Source organism: Podarcis filfolensis, assembly GCF_964270895.1.
Source record: "Podarcis filfolensis genome assembly, chromosome: 2".
NCBI classification, from domain to species: domain Eukaryota; kingdom Metazoa; phylum Chordata; class Lepidosauria; order Squamata; family Lacertidae; genus Podarcis; species Podarcis filfolensis.
This window is the reverse complement of record NC_139605.1, coordinates 30,550,669-30,571,728: the sequence shown is the minus strand read 5'-3', so window position 1 is coordinate 30,571,728 and position 21,060 is coordinate 30,550,669. Positions and strand designations below refer to the sequence as shown.

Here is a 21,060-nt window from a genome sequence, read left to right as displayed (position 1 = left end):
GGCAATTGAAATCCAATCTCAAGGAGAGAAGTATTTGATAGTGGGAATTTATGCACCAAATGAAGGGAAAGCCGAATTCTTTAAGAAGTTGCATGAAATCTTGATGGACCATATGGATTACAACTTAATTTTGATGGGAGATATGAATGGAGTAGTTTCAACAAATATGGACAAAGCACAAAGACAGGTAATAACAAAAGATGGAAGACTACCAAAGACTTTTTTTGAAATGACTGACAATATGGACTTGATTGATATTTGGAGAACAAAACACCCACTAGAAAGAGAGGGAACCTTCTTTTCTGAAGCCAAAATGACATGGACAAGGATTGACCAAATTTGGGTGACTAGCAGTATGGCGCCGAACATAAAAAAAGTAGAAATCTGCCCAAAAACTTTCTCCGACCACAATGCTGTAAAGATGGTGATGAGGCAAACAACAACTGGTTCCTTCAGATGGAGAATGAATGACACCTTATTCAGAGATGAGGAGATCTGCAAGAAGGCCCAAAAAGCTTTGAAGGATTATTTTGAAATTAACTTAAGTTCTAAAGTAGAAAAAAGAATAGTATGGGACGCAAGCAAAGCCGTGATGAGAGGGTTCTTGATTCAGCAAAATACTTTAAAGAAAAGAAAGCAAAATGAGAAGAAGGAGAGAATTTTGGAAAAGATAAAAGAAGGGGAAAAACAATTAAGATCGAAGCCAAAGTCTCAAGAGATTTTAAGAGAAATTAAATTTTATCAAACACAATATATGGAACTGATGAATCAGGAATTAGAGTGGAAAATAAAACAAATGAGACAAAAGACCTTTGAATCTGCTGACAAATGTGGTAAGTTATTGGCTTGGCAAATAAAGAAGAGACAAAAACTCAACACGGTGACAAATATAGAGGTGGAAGGAAAGAATATAAGCAACCCAGTGGAAATTAGGAACTGTTTTCAGAACTACTTTAGACAACTCTACACACAAGGGCCGCAGAATGAAATGGATATACAACAATTCCTCGAGAAAAATGGGCTGAAAAAGGTTTCGCAGGAAAGTAAAACAATTTTGAATCAGGAGATATCAGCACAAGAAATAGAAGATGCCATTCAAGGCATGACGCTGGGCAAATCCCCGGGGCCGGATGGACTGACTTCTAAATATTATAAAGTTTTGAAGGAAGGACTGATACAGCCTTTGAAGGAAGTCTGTAATGAGATTATGGAGGGGAAAAGGGCACCTGATACGTGGAGTGAGGCCTATATCACACTTATACCAAAGACAGAGACTGAAAAGACTCAACTTAAAAACTACCGACCCATCTCGTTATTGAATGTGGATTACAAAATCTTTGCTGATATTTTAGCAAAGAGACTGAAAAGAGTTTTGATGGAGGAGATTCATGGGGACCAAGCGGGCTTTCTCCCAAAAAGGCATTTGTCGAACAATGTAAGGAATATAATTGACATTTTGGAAAAGCTGGAAGTGAATATAAACACTAAGGCGGTTTTGATATTTGTGGATGCCGAGAAAGCCTTTGACAACATTTCTTGGAGTTTTATGTTGAAGAACCTCCGGGGGATGGGGGTAGGCCAAGGGTTTGAGAATGGTATAGGTGCAATATACTCTGAACAGAAAGCGAAACTTATTGTAAATAATGTGGTTACAGAAGAGTTCAAGATTCAAAAAGGGACACGTCAGGGGTGCCCTATCTCCCCACTACTTTTTATATCGGTCCTGGAGGTTTTGCTTAATATGATTAGGAGGGACCAGTTGGTTAAAGGGATTCAGGTCGGAGCTAAACAATATAAATTGAGAGCATTTGCAGATGATTTAGTACTTACATTGCAAGAGCCAGAAGCTAGCACGAAAAGAGTTTTGGAAATAATTCAAGAGTTTGGTCAAATGGCAGGATTTAAATTGAATAAGTCTAAGACAAAGGTTTTGGAGAAAAATTTGACACAGATAGAAAAAGAAAGGTTTCAGAACGAGACAGGGTTGACTGTGGTTAAAAAAGTGAAATATTTGGGTATAAATATGACAGCTAAAAATGTGAATTTGTTTAAAGATAATTATGAAAAAACTTGGAGAGAAGTGAAAAAAGATTTGGAGATTTGGTCTAACTTAAAGCTTTCCTTGTTAGGCCGTATTGCAGTTATAAAAATGAATGTATTGCCAAGAATGTTGTTTTTGTTCCAAGCATTGCAAATAATTGATAAAATGGACTGTTTCAAGAAGTGGCAAAAAGACATATCTAAATTTGTCTGGCAGGGCAAAAAGCCCAGAATTAAATTTAAGATATTAACGGATTCAAAGGAAAGAGGGGGGTTTGCCCTGCCAGACTTTAAATTGTACTATGAAGCAGCAGCTTTCTGCTGGCTGAAAGAATGGCTGCTTCTTGAAAACACAGACATTTTGGATTTGGAAGGTTTTAACAATATTTTTGGGTGGCATGCATATTTGTGGTATGACAAGGTTAAAGCACATAAAAGTTTTAAAAATCATATTGTCAGAAAAGCACTATTAAATGTCTGGGTTAGATATAAAGATTTGCTGGAAAATAAAACTCCAAGGTGGCTGTCGCCAATGGAAGCTAAGGCAGTTAAAAAGTTAAATATGGAGTCCAAGTGGCCAAGATACTGGGAAATTTTGGAAAAGGAAGGGGACAAATTGAGATTGCAGAGCTTTGAGAAATTAAAAGGGAAGGTGAGAGATTGGCTGCACTATCATCAAATAAATGAAGCGTTTAAACTGGACAGTAAAATTGGCTTCCAGGTGGAAAAATCAAAACTGGAGACAGAACTGTTAGAACCCAGTACTAAGAATTTGTCAAAAATGTACAATTTGCTGCTGAAATGGAATACACAAGATGAAACGGTTAAATCAGCTATGATTAAGTGGGCTCAGGACATTGGTTATAATATTTTGTTTGCTGATTGGGAAAAGTTGTGGACCACCGGGATGAAATTTACGGCATGTAATGCCTTAAGAGAAAATATTATGAAAATGATATATAGGTGGTACATAACCCCAGTCAAGCTTGCAAAGATTTACCATTTACCTGACAATAAATGTTGGAAATGTAAAGAAACTGAAGGTACATTTTTTCATCTCTGGTGGACTTGCCCGAAGATTAAGGCATTCTGGGAAATGATCTATAATGAACTTAAAAAGGTATTTAAATATACTTTCCCCAAGAAACCAGAGGCCTTTCTCTTGGGTATTGTCGGCCAAGGGGTGTTAAAGACGGATATAACTTTTTTTTATGTATGCTACAACAGCAGCTAGAATACTCATCGCGAAGTACTGGAAGACGCAAGAGCTACCCACACTGGAAGAATGGCAGATGAAGGTGATAGACTACATGGGCTTGGCAGAAATGACGAGCAGAATCCGAAACCAGGGAAGAGAAGCAGTGCAAGAAGAATGGAAAAAATTCAAGGACTATTTAAAGAAATACTACAAAATTAATGAAAGTTAGAATGATGTTGGACTGGAAAGCAAATGGTTACTATTAGCAATGGTTAAGACAAGGAGAATAAGGAAGATTAGTTTAAATTTAAATTAAAATAAGGGAAGATTTGCTGAGTAATTGATAAGAAATTGGAATACAGAAATGGGAGGCATGAGGAAGTCGGGGAAGAAAGGTATAAGAAATTAGGATATGAAATGGTACATGTTTTTTTTTTGTTTTGTTTTTGTCTTTGTATGTTTATGTATGTTATGTCTATTTGGAAAAAAATAAAAATATTATAAAAAAAAAAAGACAAATCAATCCTTCCATAACTTATCTTTCATTTGCTTGTTTCCTTGACCTCCTCACACCTCCCTTTTTTGTATTCTAGTTCAATTAGCTATTTCAGCAAATCCTTTCCACCTTTGTTTTTATCCTAATAATTTATCTTAATATAATGTAACTTTACATTCTCACCAATTAACAATCTATTTTTACTTAATCCTTTATAACATTTCTGCTAAAACCACGTAACTTCATTCCAACACCCTTCTAACATTCCTTAATTTTACAATGTTTCTGTAAATAAACTTTAAATTTCTTCCAATCTTCTTCCACCGACTCTTCTCCCTGGTCTCGGATTCTGCCAGTCATTTCCGCCAGTTCCATGTAGTCCATCACCTTCATCTGCCATTCTTCCAGGGTGGGTAGATCTTGTGTCTTCCAATACTTTGCAATAAGTATTCTTGCTGCTGTTGTAGCATACATAAAGAAAGTTCTGTCCTTCTTTGGCACCGATTGGCCGACCTTGATCTCCCTGGAAGATCATTTAAATGAGACAAATGCAAAATGAGTGTGTCCCTGTTCATTCAGATCTTAATGCCATAGAATAGGGTTAAACAAGGAACGTGGGTGGCGCTGTGGGTTAAACCACAGAGCCTAGGACTTGCCAATCAGAAGGTCAGCAGTTTGAATCCCCGCGACGGGGTGAGCTCCTGTTGCTCGGTCCCTGCTCCTGCCAACCTAGCAGTTCAAAAAGCACACCAAAAAGTGCAAGTAGATAAATAGGCACCGCTCCGGCAGGAAGGTAAACGGCCTTTCCGTGCGCTGCTCTGGTTCGCCAGAAGCGGCTTAGTCATGCTGGCCACATGACCCGGAAGCTGTACGCTGGCTCCCTTGGCCAATAAAGCGAGATGAGCGCCGCAACCCCAGAGTCGGTCACGGCTGGACCTAATGTCAGGGGTCCCATTACCTTAGGGTTAAACAACATGGTGACCTCCAGGTGTTACTGGACTAGAACTCCCACCATCTCTAACTATTGGCCCTGCTAGCTAGGGCTGAGGAGAAATGTAGCCCAACAAATATCTGGAGGGTACCACATTGGCTTCCTTCGCCAATGAACATGGTATCTTTTACATCTGGGATGAAAATTGTTGCCACTATGTTCTGCTCGCTCCCTGACAGATTGGTTCCTAGGGGTAGTACAGGAGGACATTTATTGTGTCCCATGGCATTTGTGCTTTTGGATACCACAATACTCTTTCATCTCCTACTGCAGTGGCCCTGGGAAAGCTACATTTCCCAAGAGCCAGTGAAGCCTGTTGTGAGCATGCTGGCTAAATCACTGCTGCTAGAGCTTGGAAGGTTTGTTTAATGGGAAGGTGTGATGAAGGTGTTGGGTGTTGGGTGAGTGACTATGATGGGCCTGGGAGGAATTATTCTCCGGGTGAGATTTTACTCCAAGCCAGAGAAGAATTTATTGGATCCTAATACTTGCTCCTCTTTGAAGTGAGCATTCCAAGTCCTCAAAAACCCATCTTCATGCTGCAAAGGATAGCCCTTTAGCCAGGATTACTAGCTGGGGAGTTGGTATAATCTGTAATTCTGGAGTGGCAATAAAGTAGACAGGAAAGTGAGTGTCTGGGTAGCAATGTAAGAGCTGCAACAAGTTTTGGGAAGCTGGGTCAAGCAGTGCCATCTCTACGGTTGTTGTACGAGGACCTAATAATGTAGAATCACTCCAAGAGCCATGCTATGGAAGCAAAATGTTATTTTTGAAGTGGCCCTTGTTCAAACAAAGTATGAGCCATGTTGTTGTTGTTGTTTAGTCGTTTAGTCGTGTCCGACTCTTCGTGACCCCATGGACCAGAGCACGCCAGGCACCTCTGTCCTCCACTACCTCCCGCAGTTTGGTCAGACTCATGTTTGTGGCTTCGAGAACACTATCCAACCATCTCATCCTCTGTCGCCCCCTTCTCCTTGTGCCCTCCATCTTTCCCAGCATCAGTGTCTTCTCCAGGGAGTCTTCTCTTCTCAGGAGGTGGCCAAAGTACTGGAGCCTCAGCTTCACGATCTGTCCTTCCAGTGAGCACTCAGGGCTGATTTCATTAAGAATGGATGCGTTTGATCTTCTTGCAGTCCATGGGACTCTCAAGAGTCTTCTCCAGCACCATAATTCAAAAGCATCAATTCTTCGGCGATCAGCCTTCTTTATGGTCCAGCTCTCACTTCCATACATCACTACTGGGAAAACCACGGCTTTAACTATACGGACCTTTGTTGGCAAGGTGATGTCTCTACTTCTCAAGATGCTGTCTAGGCCTGTCATTGCCCTTCTCCCAAGAAGCAGGCGTCTTTTAATTTCGTGGCTGCTGTCACCATCTGCAGTGATCATGGAGCCCAAGAAAGTAAAATCTCTCACTGCCTCCATTTCTTCTCCTTCTATTTGCCAGGAGGTGATGGGACCAGTGGCCATGATCTTCGTTTTTTTGATGTTGAGCCTCAGACCATATTTTGCGCTCTCCTCTTTCACCCTCATTAAAAGGTTCTTTAATTCCTCCTCACTTTCTGCCATCAAGGTTGTGTCATCTGCATATCTGAGGTTGTTGATATTTCTTCCAGCAATCTTAATTCCAGCTTGGGATTCATCCAGCCCAGCCTTTCGCATGATGTATTCTGCGTATAAATTAAATAAGCAGGGAGACAAAATACAGCCTTGTCGTACGCCTTTCCCAATTTTGAACCAATCAGTTGTTCCATATCCAGTTCTAACTGTAGCTTCTTGTCCCACATAGAGATTTCTCAGGAGACAGATGAGGTGATCAGGCACTCCCATTTCTTTAAGAACTTGCCATAGTTTGCTGTGGTCGACACAGTCAAAGGCTTTTGCATAGTCAATGAAGCAGAAGTAGATGTCTTTCTGGAACTCTCTAGCTTTCTCCATAATCCAGCACATGTTTGCAATTTGGTCTCTGGTTCCTCTGCCTCTTCTAAATCCAGCTTGCACTTCTGGGAGTTCTCGGTCCACATACTGCTTGAGCCTTCCTTGGAGAATTTTAAGCATAACCTTGCTAGCGTGTGAAATGAGTGCAATTGTGCGGTAGTTGGAGCATTCTTTGGCACTGCCCTTCTTTGGGATTGGGATGTAGACTGATCTTCTCCAATCTTCTGGCCACTGCTGAGTTTTCCAAATTTGCTGGCATATTGAGTGTAGCACCTTAACAGCATCATCTTTTAAAATTTTAAATAGTTCAGCTGGAATACCATCACTTCCACTGGCCTTGTTATTTGCAGTGCTTTCTAAGGCCCATTTGACTTCACTTTCCAGGATGTCTGGCTCAAGGTCAGCAACCACACTACCTGGGGTGTACGAGACATCCATATCTTTCTGGTATAATTCCTCTGTGTATTCTTGCCACCTCTTCTTGATGTCTTCTGCTTCTGTTAGGTCCTTACCACTTTTGTCTTTTATTATGGTAATCTTTGTACGAAATGTTCCTTTCATATCTCCAATTTTCTTGAACAGATCTCTGGTTCTTCCTATTCTGTTGTTTTCCTCTATTTGTTTGCATTGCTCGTTTAAGAAGGCCTTCTTGTCTCTCCTTGCTATTCTTTGGAAATCTGCATTCAATTTCCTGTATCTTTCACTATCTCCCTCGCATTTTGCTTGCCTTCTCTCCTCCGCTATTTGTAAGGCCTCGTTGGACAGCCACTTTGCTTTCTTGCATTTCCTTTTCATTGGGATGGTTTTCGTTGCTGCCTCCTGTACAATGTTACGAGCCTCCATCCATAGTTCTTCAGGCACTCTGTCCACCAAATCTAAATCCTTAAACCTGTTCGTCACTTCCACTGTGTACTCATAAGGGATTTGACTTAGATTGTATCTTACCGGCCCAGTGGTTTTTCCTACTTTCTTCAGTTTAAGCTTGAATTTTGCTATAAGAAGCTGATGATCTGAGCCACAGTCAGCTCCAGGTCTTGTTTTTGCTGACTGTATAGAGCTTCTCCATCTTTGGCTGCAGAGAATATAATCAATCTGATTTCGATACTGCCCATCTGGTGATGTCCATGTGTAGAGTCGTCTCTTGTGTTGTTGGAAAAGCGTGTTTGTGATGACCAGCTTGTTCTCTTGACAGAACTCTATTAGCCTTTGCCCTGCTTCGTTTTGATCTCCAAGGCCAAACTTGCCAGTTGTTCCTTTTATCTCTTGATTCCCTACTTTAGCATTCCAATCCCCTATAATGAGAAGAACATCCTTCTTTGGTGTCACTTCTATAAGGTCTTGTAAGTCTTCATAGAATTGGTCTATTTCAGTTTCTTCAGCACCAGTGGTTGGTGCATAAACTTGGATTACTGTGATGTTAAAAGGTCTGCCTTGGATTCGTATCGAGATCATTCTATCATTTTTGAGATTGCATCCCAGTACAGCTTTCGCCACTCTTTTGTTGACTATGAGGGCCACTCCATTTCTTTTACGGGTTTCTTGCCCACAGTAGTAGATGTGATGGTCATCCGAACTGAATTCGCCCATTCCCGTCCATTTTAGTTCACTGATGCCCAGGATGTCAATATTTATTCTTGCCATCTCATTTTTGACCACCTCCAACTTACCCAGGTTCATGGTTCTTACATTCCAGGTTCCTATGCAATATTTTTCTTTACAGCATTGGACTTTCCTTTCGCTTCCAGGCATATCCGCAACTGAGCGTCCTTTCGGCTTTGGCCCAGCCGCTTCATCAGCTCTGGATCTACTTGTACTTGCCCTCCGCTCTTCCCCAGTAGCATGTTGGACGCCTTCCGACCTGAGGGGCTCATCTTCCAGCGTCATAACTTTTATATGCCTGTTGTCTTTGTCCATGGAGTTTTCTTGGCAAGGATACTGGAGTGGCTTGCCGGTTCCTCCTCCAGGTGGATCACGTTTGGTCAAAACTCTCCACTATGACCTGTTCATCTTGTGTGCCCTGCTCGGCGTAGTTCATAGCTTCTCTGAGTTCTTCAAGCCCCTTCGCCACGGCAAGGCAGTGATCCATGAAGGGGTGAGCCATAGCTGTAGGTAATGTTTTTTTATATCACATCCCGCCCTTTATTAACTAAATGTGCTTTGTAAAAATGAGATCATTAGTTTTTTAAAAAAATCATGGAAGACACGGCATAATGTGAACTAAGAGTGTTTTATGTAGTAGTTTATTGTGGCTTACCTTATTCCCTGCTGAATCAGAATTTCGCCAGGAAACGCAGCACTTGCTCTGAATGTGAAGTTGTCCTCTGGAGGTCTTAAACTGTGTTAAGCAATGCAGTTTAAATTCATGCCTTCTAGTTTATCTGAATGCATATATTTCCTCATGCAGGCAAGGCTTTTGTCTCTCAATTTTTAATGAGAGACTATATGGGCTCCCACTGGTTTATGTTTTGTCAACTTAGCTGCTTCTGTAGGCATAATGGCTTTGTAAAATTTCTGTGACTCCTGGAGGGAATCTAAAAGTCTCTCTGAAAGCCCATGCATCTGGTTATTCATGTCCCCATTACATTGCCATGTTGATGAAAGGGAGAGGATGTGCACTGAATGTACATCGAGGAGCTGCTTTGCATATGGTTGTGCTGCATTGCTTACCGCTTGCCCCCAAGAGTTGACAGTGCAATTTCAGGGTCATTGCTCACCTTAGAGGTTGCATGGTTTGCCTTGCAGCATGTGAGCATACAGTGAGTCTTCCTAGACTTCTACATCTGTGCCAATGAACAGAACTCAAGAGTTAAACATAAATCAGATGCGTGCAATTAATGTTGATTTTAAAAAAAACAAACCAAGAAGGCTATCATCTGATAGAGAAATCATTTCCAGATCCCCCCCCCTTTTTTTTTTTACAATTCCAAACAATGGAATGGAGTTAAATCCATCCCATCTGACAACACGGAGTGAAGCAAGTATTGAATTAATTTTACTCACAAACTAGAGGGCAGTTAGAATGAAACAAAAATGATAGCCAGGCACAAAGGGCCTCAAAAAAGCACAAATAGAAAAGCCAGTAAAGGCCAGTTAGGCACTAAGAAGTGCCCCCAAATTTATCAAGATTTAAGGGCTGCCACATGGAATTGTATGCCCCACAAAGAAACCTACGGTCTGCAAATAAAAACATCCTGAAGGTCCCAGGCCTCAGAGAGGTTAGGCTGGCCTCAACTAGAGCCAGGGCCTTCTCGGCTGCGGCTCCAATCTGGTGGAACGCTCTGTCACAAGAGACTAGGGCCCTGCGGGACCTGACATCTTTCCGCAGGGCCTGCAAGACAGAGTTGTTCCACCAGGCCTTTGGTCAGGGCGCAGCCTGACTCCCTCCTCTGGCAACCTGCACAGAGTTTTGCTTAATGGTTGCCATCAACTTGATTTTAATTAATTTTTATAATGAAATATTTTTAGAATGTTGGTTTATTTGACTGTTTGATTATTTGATTGTTGTTAGCCGCCCTGAGCCCGGCTTCGACTGGGGAGGGCGGGATATAAATAAAAATTATTATTATTATTATTATTATTATTATTATTATTATTATAGATGTTACCTTAGCTTTCTGCATAAGCTCAGAAACCCTGATTAAGAATTGTTGTTGCTGTTGTTTATTAATCACTTTCCATATATGCCCCAAAGCTATGTACAATACAGTGGTACCTCAGGTTAAGAACTTAATTCATTCTGGAGGTCCGTTTTTAACCTGAAACTCTTCTTAACCTGAGGTGCCACTTTAGCTAATGGGGCCTCCCGCTGCCGCCACACGATTTCTGTTCTCATCCTGAAGCAAAGTTCTTAACCCGAGGTATTATTTCTGGGTTAGCTGAGTCTGTAACCTGAAGCGTATGTAACCTGAAGCGTCTGTAACCCGAGGTACCACTGTATATAACAAAAAGAGCTTAAAAACTGTTTAAAAACAATTTTAAAGGTTTTCCATGTGCAAATCTGGTGAAATCTGAGCTATGAGATCTAGCAAGAGATACATTTAAGTTACACCTCTACAAATCACCCCGTCAGCAGGCTTTCTAGAGATGAAAACAATAACAGATGATGAATTTTAAAACAATACAAAGAGGACAAAGTTGGAAGGAAAAAAATGCCACAATTGTTACACAAGGGACTGTTATGTGCTTGTTTCCCAATCTGGAAATTAGATTGTCTTCATCATCTGGTGTGTAGAGGATTTAATCAAGCTCTCTGCTACCACTTCCACAAACAAGTTGTCGTACAGCCCTGTCCCTCAATGGGATTTCTAGTCTTGAGAAAACACATCTGCAGTACCTTTACATCTCCCCCCCCCCCCGGAGCTAGGGATTGTTTAAAATATGTTTTGATTTTATCTTTAAATGGCATTGTTTTAAAATTTTGATGTTTACATCCCTGGGCTGCTTTGAGAGGAAGAGGAGGATATATAAATTTAATAAATAAATAAATGCTCCATTTTTTAAAAAAAAAAACCAAACCAATATATACTCAATTTAATAAATCAACCATAATCAACCAGTTTAACAAATTCCACCAGCACAAAAGGAACAAAAAACAGTCCCTAATTTTTTTTAAAAAAATAAAGTCTTCAGCAACTTCCTGAAGCAGCATAGGGATGAGGCCTCACCCTCGCTATTGGTGAAGTATGACATGAAAACAGGAAATCCAGAGGTAAATTGGTGACAAAACCATGGTGTGTGGACAGAAGCTTGTCTATGATGTTTGCTTCATGCGTAGTGATCATTGTGATGCCTAAAAAGTGTCAGAAAACCTCGCAGAGTTGGTGAAGAAGAAGAAAAATAACCCTTGAATGTATAGGGTGAATAGTATCAATGATTTCTATGACTGGGACCTGGTAGGAGTGATAAGGCTACTGCCCTTTCTATTGTCATTAATGAGGAGGGGGGGAAACAATGGGTGCCACACAAAGGTATGTGGCCACAAGCTCAAGTTGATCAGTTGCTTGCGGTATAGATTCTCATTAGGTATGACATAGATTTTTGTTACATAGCTCAGCTGGCTGCAAATTGGACTCGTCATACTGAAGTGTATGTTCTCCGGTTCTTCATTTCCTCTGTTCTCGTTGCTATAGTGACCATCAGAAATCACAGGGAGCAAACAAAAGGCAAACGCGAAAGGAGAGTTTCTAGCTTTTAATAGTTGTCTCCTTTTTTGGAACCTTCTGCAATTTTCTTTTCACTCTGCTCCTTTTTTCTTTTTTTGTGTTCCAGGGATAATCACGCACAGAAACTACAATTTTCCAATATGCTGCAGGAAAGTGTTTTGCACAAAATGGGGACTTTGTTGTTGCAAGATTTGGTGCGAGGCCTTCTCAGAAGGAAATACAACGCATGCACTAGAAGAGAACCCCACTGCCTTTGCAAAACTCTCAAAATGAATCCCTAAGCTGCTTTTTTGAGCTTGAGAGAGTTTAAACAGAAGATTGGATGTTCAGCGTAGGAACAGTTCGGAAATGAAATTCTGGGGGAAGTGGGATACATGCATTAAAGGTGAAACAGATTTATTCAGAAATTTCATAGCCATTCTCCTAACACAAATTCGCTTCAAAAAATAATAATTCAGATTTACCCCCTCCAAGAGTTCTATTATGGATTCTGTTGGATTTAGAGGGTGGGGAGAAATAAATAAAAGTATTGCATTATTGCCTTAAATTTCAGAAGCAAAAGTGAAATGTGTGAGGGGGGCGGCAAGTGAATTCAAACTCTGAAGGTGTCCATGATCCCTGAAGCCAGAAGTGATCTGGACACAGAGCCAGAAACTGCAGGGGCACCAGACAGGGAGGCTCTTCCACCTGAGGCTGATGGACACGAGTCTTCAGAGAAAACTTCCAGACCACCTGGCCCTCATGGGCAGTCTCCTGAGCCTGAAGATCCAGATGGCTCCTACCACACATCACCAGTCCTACAGAGCAGAGAGCACACCAGGAGGAAGGCTACTATATCTTCAAGCCAGTGGGTTGACCCTTTAAGAACCTGGTGTTCTCTACAAGGGGATAGAGCCAGAGGCAGATTTAGGGCAGCACAGCTGATTCCACCATGCTGGGCACCAAGCCTAGGGGGACACTGCAGGATGTCGCAACTGTGATGTGGTGGATTTATTATTATTATTTTCTTTTTTAATTTTTACTTTTATTTTGACAAAGTGATAATCACAAATAAATAATAATTAGAAAAATGTGCACCCCACCACTGAGTCCATTCCATTGTAACTATTCAACCTCCCAAAATTTCAACACCTCTTGCGATGGTTTGACCCCTTTCCGTTTTGACAGTACAAATTCTACAAAAACCTTACACATCACCTCAAAATCATTTATCCTGCATATTCCCCATTTTACCTTAATGGCACATGTTAATTTATCATTAATAGCTATATCCCACACCTCCTTATACCATTCTTCCATTTTATATTTTGCTTGCCCCTTCCACTTCCTAGCTATAATAATTCGTGCAGCTGTCAATAAATTTGTGAGCAAGTCCTTCATAGCCTGCAAACCTTCCACCCCATCGTAAATTGATAATAATGCTACCTCTGGACTTTTGGTTAGCTTTAACCCAGTGAATTTTGTTATCTCCTTAAACACTCTTTGCCCAAAATCTTTTTTAAAAAACATATTTACGTCCAGTGGCTTTTTTCTGGGGGAATGCAGGGGTATGCATACCCCTAAACATTTTGTGTTTAGTTTGGCCTCATTGAGGGGCAGTACTTCAATATGAGTAGGAAAATGACAGTACCCCTAAATTTTTTTCTTAGGAAAAAGCACTGTTTACCTCCCTACCACATGTGACCATAATGATGTAGGGGATTTAACAAAATGGAAGGTGAGAGGTGGGAGCGTTGAATTTTGGGCTCACACCAAAGTCTGCCTCTGGTGGAACCTGCAGGAGGTCATCTGCAGAGGATTAAAATCCTTACTCTAAGTCTACACTTGTTGGAGCAAGTTGCATGCTTGGAGCTCTCCTTGGTCCAACCTCTAGTCACTTTCTCTGTGGGATCTAGCACAGGGCCCAAACATAATAGAAAGTGTGATTAATCTCACATTTGTGCAAGGGGGGAAAAATCTGTTTAGCATATTCAAATGAGCACACAAGCTTGATACAGCTTTGCTTACCATAGCCTCTTGCATTTATCTTCTTACAAATGAAAATAGGTTGTGTTGATTTAACAGAAACATGGTAAGTATCTCTTCAGAACAGGGATGGATGGATGAAAGAAAGAAATCTATGACATCTTAAAAATATGGGCAACACATTTAACCGTTGCATATGACAAAATAAGACTGTCATTAAGATAACTCTGTTGGTTCTGTTGAAACAGGCTAACCCGAGTGCCCTTCAGAAAAATGGAAGGATGTAGCTGGAGCAATGATCATTCAATGAAACTGACTTCTGAGTAGACGTGAATAGGATAGCTCTGTCCGGGACATTAGGGAGTGGAAGAAGAATTCTAGGAGTGTAGTCCTGGTTGGATTGTGACAAAAAACCATGTCCTCAGCATATAGGCTAACCAGAATGAGGGATGTTTGAAGAATTTGTACATTTGTACATTGATATTACTTGATGTTTACCTCTCGGACTAATGTGCAGATTTGAATGTAGCCATTCACAGGATTTTGCACTTCTTTGAATGCTGAGGTAAATTTCTCCATAGATCAAAGGTACCACAATAATCACATCAAAAAGGTGCATTCAAAGGTTTATTTAAACAGATATTTTGTAATTTCTAAACAAAATTCCAAGTTAATACAGAAATGGAACAAAATGGATTTATGGGTAAAAACATGTGAAAGTGACATGGACTGAAAATAGGCATTTTCCCTCGTCCTTAACCATAATATTGATGCTAATGCAATGAAGTGTTTGTGGTGGAGGGAGAGAGGAAATAAAGTCACCTCCTAGTCTCTCATCCCCCAATATCTGGGTGGTGCTCTTGACAATTATCTGATCAGTGCTATTTTATACAGTATAGCCTTTATATGTTTGCATTCATGTTGTCAGATCAGGGTGCAAATCTATATGTACTGGACTATGATATCTCTATTTTCTAATCTTCACAATGAAAAAACCATTTCAAGGTGAAATAGGCTTGTTCCTCTCCCCCCGCCCCCCGCCGCCCACAGTCATCATTCTGCTTTTGACAAAGATGAGATATAAGTCATCAATATTTCTGTGACTTAGCAATTCATTTATACTACTTTACTGCTTGGGACGTAACACAGACTAGTTTTGAGCTTGATGAAATATTGTTATCTGCGTAATTCATTTTGTGCCACTTCAACGAGGTATTTGAATTTGTGGCTGCTCCCATTAGAGGCTGGAAATTGAATTGAAAATTCATGTGCAGGCGGCACGAATGAGGCAAACCTGAGCATCAGGAAAGTGTCAATTAAATTCACCTTTCTGCTTTCAGGCATAAAAATCTGGATCAAAAGCCTTGCCAAAAGAAAAAGGAAAAAGAAAAGTTCCCATTATCGCATCAGCCAAAGACTACAGAAATTATTCCAGGCAGAACTGGTCCACAAGCAAATGCTTCTTTGATAAACTTCCAGTTTATTTTACCAAAGGATACGAAATTGTTAAACGGTGAACATGAGAGCAATTTGTTGTTTTCTTTCTCAAAATTTGATTCTGTTAAAAAGGTTATTGATTAGATGTAGGAAAACACTCAGCAAGTTGAGCTTCAGCCTTTCCTAAATATTTTTGTCATGAAACATATCAGTTGAAATACACCCAGGCGCACACACCTGGTGTGTAATTCAAAAGTCAATTTCCTCACACCAGCAATGGTATGGAGGTAGAACATTTTAATCAGGTGCGGAGGGTCCCAGATTCAATTCCTGCCATCTCCTTTCCACAAAAGGGTGCGGTAGTTTGTGATGAGGAATAGTTCCGCCTCATACCCTGGAGTGTCATTGTCAGTCAGAGTAGTAGCTCAAGAATATCTGAAAGGCCATTTTCCCTCATACAAACCTGTCCGGGCTCTAATATCTCTCAGCCCCATCACCATCGCAGGCATGCTTGGTGGGGACACAGGAAAGGGCCTTCTCGGTGGCTGCTCTCAGCCTTTGGAACTCCCCTCCTAGAGAAGTGAGACTGTCTTCCTCCTTGTCCTTTCGCTACCAGGTGAAGACTGTCTTGTATCAACAGACTTTGGGGAACTGAATGGGGTTTTTTTAAGGAAAGGGCTGGTGCTGTGATGTTTTTATTGTAACAATCTATAGGTGATCTTTTACGTGTATATATTTTAATTCTACTACTACTACTAGTAGTAGTAGTAATCAGCCACTCTGGGCGGCTTTCAACAAAATATTAAAATACAGTGGTCTGTTAAGCATTAAAAGCTTCCCTAAAGAGGGCTGCCTTCAGATGTCTTCTAAAAGTCTGGTAGTTGTTCTTCTCTTTGACATCTGGTGGGAGGGCATTCCACAGGGTGGGTGCCACTACCGAGAAGGCCCTCTGCCTGGTTCCCTGTAACTTGGCTTCTCGCAGTGAGGGAACCACCAGAAGGCCCTCGGCACTAGACCTCAGTGTCTGGGCAGAACGATGGGGGTGGAGATGCAGCTTCAGGTATACTGGACCGAGGCCATTTAGGGCTTTAAAGGTCAGCACCAACACTTTGAATTGTGCTTGGCAACGTACTGGGAGCCAATGTAGATCTTTCAAGACCAGTGTTATGTGGTCTCGGCAGCCACTCCCAGTCACCAGTCTAGCTGCCACATTCTGGATTAGTTGTAGTTTCCTGGTCACCTTCAAAGGTAGCCCCACATAGAGTGATTGCAGTAATCCAAACAAAAAAATTTTTTTTCTTTCCAGTAGCACCTTAAAGACCAACTAAGTTAGTTCTTGGTATGAGCTTTCGTGTGCATGCACACTTCTTCAGATACACTGAAACAGAAGTTGCCAGATCCTTCTATATAGTGAGAAGGTGGGGAGGGGTATTACTCAGAAGGGTGGTGGGAATGGGTGGTTGGCAGATAGCTGTGATGAGCCTGTTGACGACTCTTAACGACTGCAATAGGTCTTACAGGAAAAAGCAAGGGGTGAGAAGGTGAAAAATGGCTTTGTCATGTATAATGAGATAAGAATCCAATGTCTTTGTTCAGACCAGGTTTCTCCATGCCTGCAATAAACCCAGATGCCAACTTTGCTGCCACATACACCCGGACAACACCATTACTGGCCCCAACAACATCACACATACCATCTCGGGACTATTTAATTGCTCATCGTCTAATATTGTATATGCCATCAAATGCCAACAGTGTCCCTCAGCTCTCTATATTGGACAAACAGGCCAAACCTTACGCCAAAGAATAAACGGACATAAATCGGACATCAAGAATCACAAGACAGAGAGGGACTTCCGGGTTGGCGCCATTGTTTAATGGCGGATTCCCTCCGAGCTCCGGAGGGAATCGGCTCCGTAGCGTCTGGGTCTGGCCGCTGCGGCGAAGCGGGGACCCTTAAAATCACAGGCGCGGATGCCTGTGAACACAGAGACTCGGCGGGCACCATTTGCGCCCCCCCAATCCGCGACGGAGCCTTTTTAAAGGCTTCGGAACGGAGGCAGGGTGGGGCGTGGTGCTGAGAGTACTCCCTCGTCTACGGAGTGAAGCCGCAAGCCATTGACAGAGAGCGCCAACTTCTTCTTTTGATCGATTGGATTACAAACATCAACCCGTGAGTAATACGGAGATTGGAACTTTAAAAAAATTTTCTATTCTGGATCTGGAACGAGCGGGAAGGGGCTAAAAAGGAAGTCCACCCCCCCCCCTCTTTGTAAACAACTTAAAGCAAAGGACTGAGTAGCTAAGGTCGAGAGAATCTGTTTCGTGTTTGTTAAAAAAGATCTTGACTTCACGGTTTTAACATTATAAGAAGATCTACCGGAGGATTAAAAGAATTTTTGGGAAACTGAAGTTTTACACCCCCCCTAGACCCGGGAACGTCCTAGGAGAAAGCCTGCTGTATTGAAGAGTTTGACAGCTGTCAAGTTAGCTGTCAGTCAACTAGCTGTCAGCTGGAAAAAGAGAACATTGTTTTTGCTGTTTCTGCTGGCTCATTCGGTATAATTTGTTGAAAATAAGGAGGGCTGATACAAAATAACTGGACTTTTGGTTTTGAGCTGAAAGGAATATCAAGGAACTAAAATCCCCCTAGAGGGGTAATAGGGACATTACACTACAAAAATGGCTGGAGCATGTAAAATTCAAGCAGAATTGGACAGAGCATTTGTTCTCTTGGGAAAGTTACAAGATGAGTACAGTGCTTTGTCTACAGAGGTTTCAGCACTACACTTAACAGTAAACAACTGTCTTGAGCCTGATAAGGATTTGAAACAGGGAGCCCATTCTATTGAACAAATAAATGAAACTGAAAGTGTAGACACGATGGAACAACATGTTGTTTTTGAAGAAAATGAAGGAGGAGCTGGAATTCTGTACGAGTCAAAGGAGAGTGGTAATAGGAGGCCTGACATGACGACAAAAAAGGATAATAAAAATTGGATGTGGAAAGCCCGGTCTGAATGGGAGTCTGAAAAATGGAGAGATCCCCTTTGGAGGAGATCTGAAGACCTGAGGATTACAGAATTGTTGAAAGCGAAAGTTGGAGCTTCGGGGACATATGGATTTGTAAGAAATTTGAAGCAAGAGCTAGAATACCCCGTAGGCTTCGCTTTTAAGTGTGGAGGACGGGCTGGAAGTAACATGGATCTTGTCGGGCCGGAGCCTCTCCGAGACTTGGGGTTTAACATCAAGGACTATCAAAGAGGCCGGCAGAAAGGAACTGAGAGAGATAAAAGGGCCTCGGACGTGAGATCTCCAGGCTAAAAGAACATAAAGACTGATGGGCTGGCTGGGGACTGGAACCGGGAAAAGGGTGGGTGGAGGTTGGGAATCCAAAGGGTATATAAGTATAATCTGCCTTTTATTCTTTTTTCTTGCTATATTTTTTGTTAGTTGTACGGAAATTGGGGAAACCGTGGAAGGGAAATTTTGGTCGACTTTAGGAAAAAGGGTTAAGAACAAGTAAGGAGGTATAAGTATTGATGTGTAATTTTGAATAAGGTAAAATTGGTTTTTTCCTCTCTCTTTTTTTTTTTTAAATTAAAAGGTTGGTAAAAATAAATTGAGGAAATGGAAAAAAGAAGCAAAGTAAAATAATCACATGTTAGAATAAACGTTTAAGTTAGGGTGAAGAAATAAGTTAAGGACTTGCTGAATTGACAATTTAAATTGGAATACAAGAAGGGGAGGTGTGAGGAGGTCTGAGAAATAAGGTTAAGGGAAATAAGTATTTGAAACTTTATGTGTTTTTTCTATTTTTCTGTTAAGTTTGGATTTTATTGTTGTTTTTAATTTGTTTATTTTTGTGTTTTTGTTTGATATATGTTTCTTGAAAATACCAAAAAATATTTTTTAAAAAAAAAAAAGAATCACAAGACAGAGAAACCAGTAGGAGAACACTTCAATCTCCCAGGACATTCTATACAAGATCTCAAAGTAGCTGTATTACTACAAAGGAATTTCAGAAATAGACTGGAAAGAGAAGCTGCTGAATTGCAACTCATTACCAAACTGAAAACCATGGAGAGACCTGGTCTGAACAAAGACATTGGATTCTTATCTCATTATACATGACAAAGCCATTTTTCACCTTCTCACCCCTTGCTTTTTCCTGTAAGACCTATTGCAGTCGTTAAGAGTCGTCAACAGGCTCATCACAGCTATCTGCCAACCACCCATTCCCACCACCCTTCTGAGTAATACCCCTCCCCACCTTCTCACTATATAGAAGGATCTGGCAACTTCTGTTTCAGTGTATCTGAAGAAGTGTGCATGCACACGAAAGCTCATACCAAGAACTAACTTAGTTGGTCTTTAAGGTGCTACTGGAAAGAAAAAAAAATTTTTTGTTTTGACTATGGCAGACCAACACGGCTACCTATCTGTGCAGTAATCCAAGCAAGAGATAACTAGAGCATGCACCACTCTGGCGAGGCAGTCCGCAGGCAGATAGGGTCTCAGCCTGCGTGCCAGATGGAGCTGGTAAACAGCTGCCCTGGACACAGAATTGACCTGCACCTCCATGGACAGCTGTGAGTCCAGAATGACTCCCAGGCTGTGCATCTGGTCCTTCAGGGACACAAGTACCCCATTCAGGACTAGGGAGTCCTCCACATCTGCCCGCCTCCTGTCCCCCAAAAACAGTACTTCTGTCTTGACAGAATTCAACCTCAATCAATGCTAAGCATTTGTTCATTCATTTTTTATTTTTAATGGTGGAGAACTCTAATCTGGGTACTATATTTTTGACTGGTATATTTGGAGAAATCTTCACAAATCATCAGGGTTTTTTTGGCTTAGAGAAGCGCGAGGGGGTGACAGGGACACTGAGGGCTAATTTGGTATTTTGTTCTAAAGAAACGTACAAAAAACCTGTTCATTTTTAGGATGATTGGGAGTAATGAGTAGCTTCATTTACGCATTCGGGCAAGGGGACCATTAAGAGAGGTCTGTTGTTTTGGTACAGAATGGAGCTGCAATTTACTAGGCACCAAGGCACAATTTTTATTTTGTTTCACACCATGTAGTCTTGCTATGTTTACCTGCAATAGTATGTAAGAGAACAAAGCCTTACTTGCCATTGCATCCCTGCACCTTTGGCAGGGAATAATGACTTCAAGGCATAGGTAACCTGTGGGAAGAGGCAATCCTTCAGGTTCTGTCGCAGTCCCAACTGTGAAGGGCCCTAAGAGTCAATACTAGCACTTGGAATAGGGCTTGGAATTGGACCTGCAGCATGTCAGAATGTTTGCAACAGAGGCAAATTAAGGCAGCACAACCAAGTTCTGCTGCATTGGGCACAAAGCCTAGGGTGTGCCACAGGGAACCACAATTGAGCAGATTAGAAAGTGAGAGACAGGGGGCACTGAATTTTGGCCTCACGCAAGACGTTGCTGAAATTTGAAAGACCCAAGTTCACCCCTGTTGGTAACCAGGACTGGCTCCAGAGTGGCTGGGGAAACTCAGTCAGTTGGGTGGGGTATAAATAATATATTATTATTATTATTATTATTATTATTATTATTATTATTATTATTATTATTTTACTGAGGAAGAATAGGGACTGATGCTCCCTCCTTGCCTCAAGGTAAGAGTACCCAGGGCCAGGCATCTGAGGCAGGAAATCCTACAAGCACCTCTGCCCCCTTCCTAGCAGGAAACTATTTATTTATTTATTTATTTATTTGCTGCTTGCTGCTACCTGAAGCTACTGCCTCACTCTGTCTAATTGCAGAGCCAGCACTGCTTGCAACACCAGCTCCCAATTAATACC

General features: G+C 41.4%; 1 long non-coding RNA gene across 1 annotated transcript; it reads left to right on the top strand.

Moving 5' to 3' along the window:
• The first annotated feature begins 11,447 nt into the window (after positions 1 to 11,447).
• LOC310757477 lies at positions 11,448 to 15,313 on the top strand. Its single transcript, XR_014545248.1, has 3 exons — positions 11,448 to 11,555; positions 11,932 to 12,210; positions 15,131 to 15,313. It is a non-coding gene; the product is annotated as an uncharacterized lncRNA (long non-coding RNA).
• The last annotated feature ends 5,747 nt before the right edge of the window (positions 15,314 to 21,060 follow it).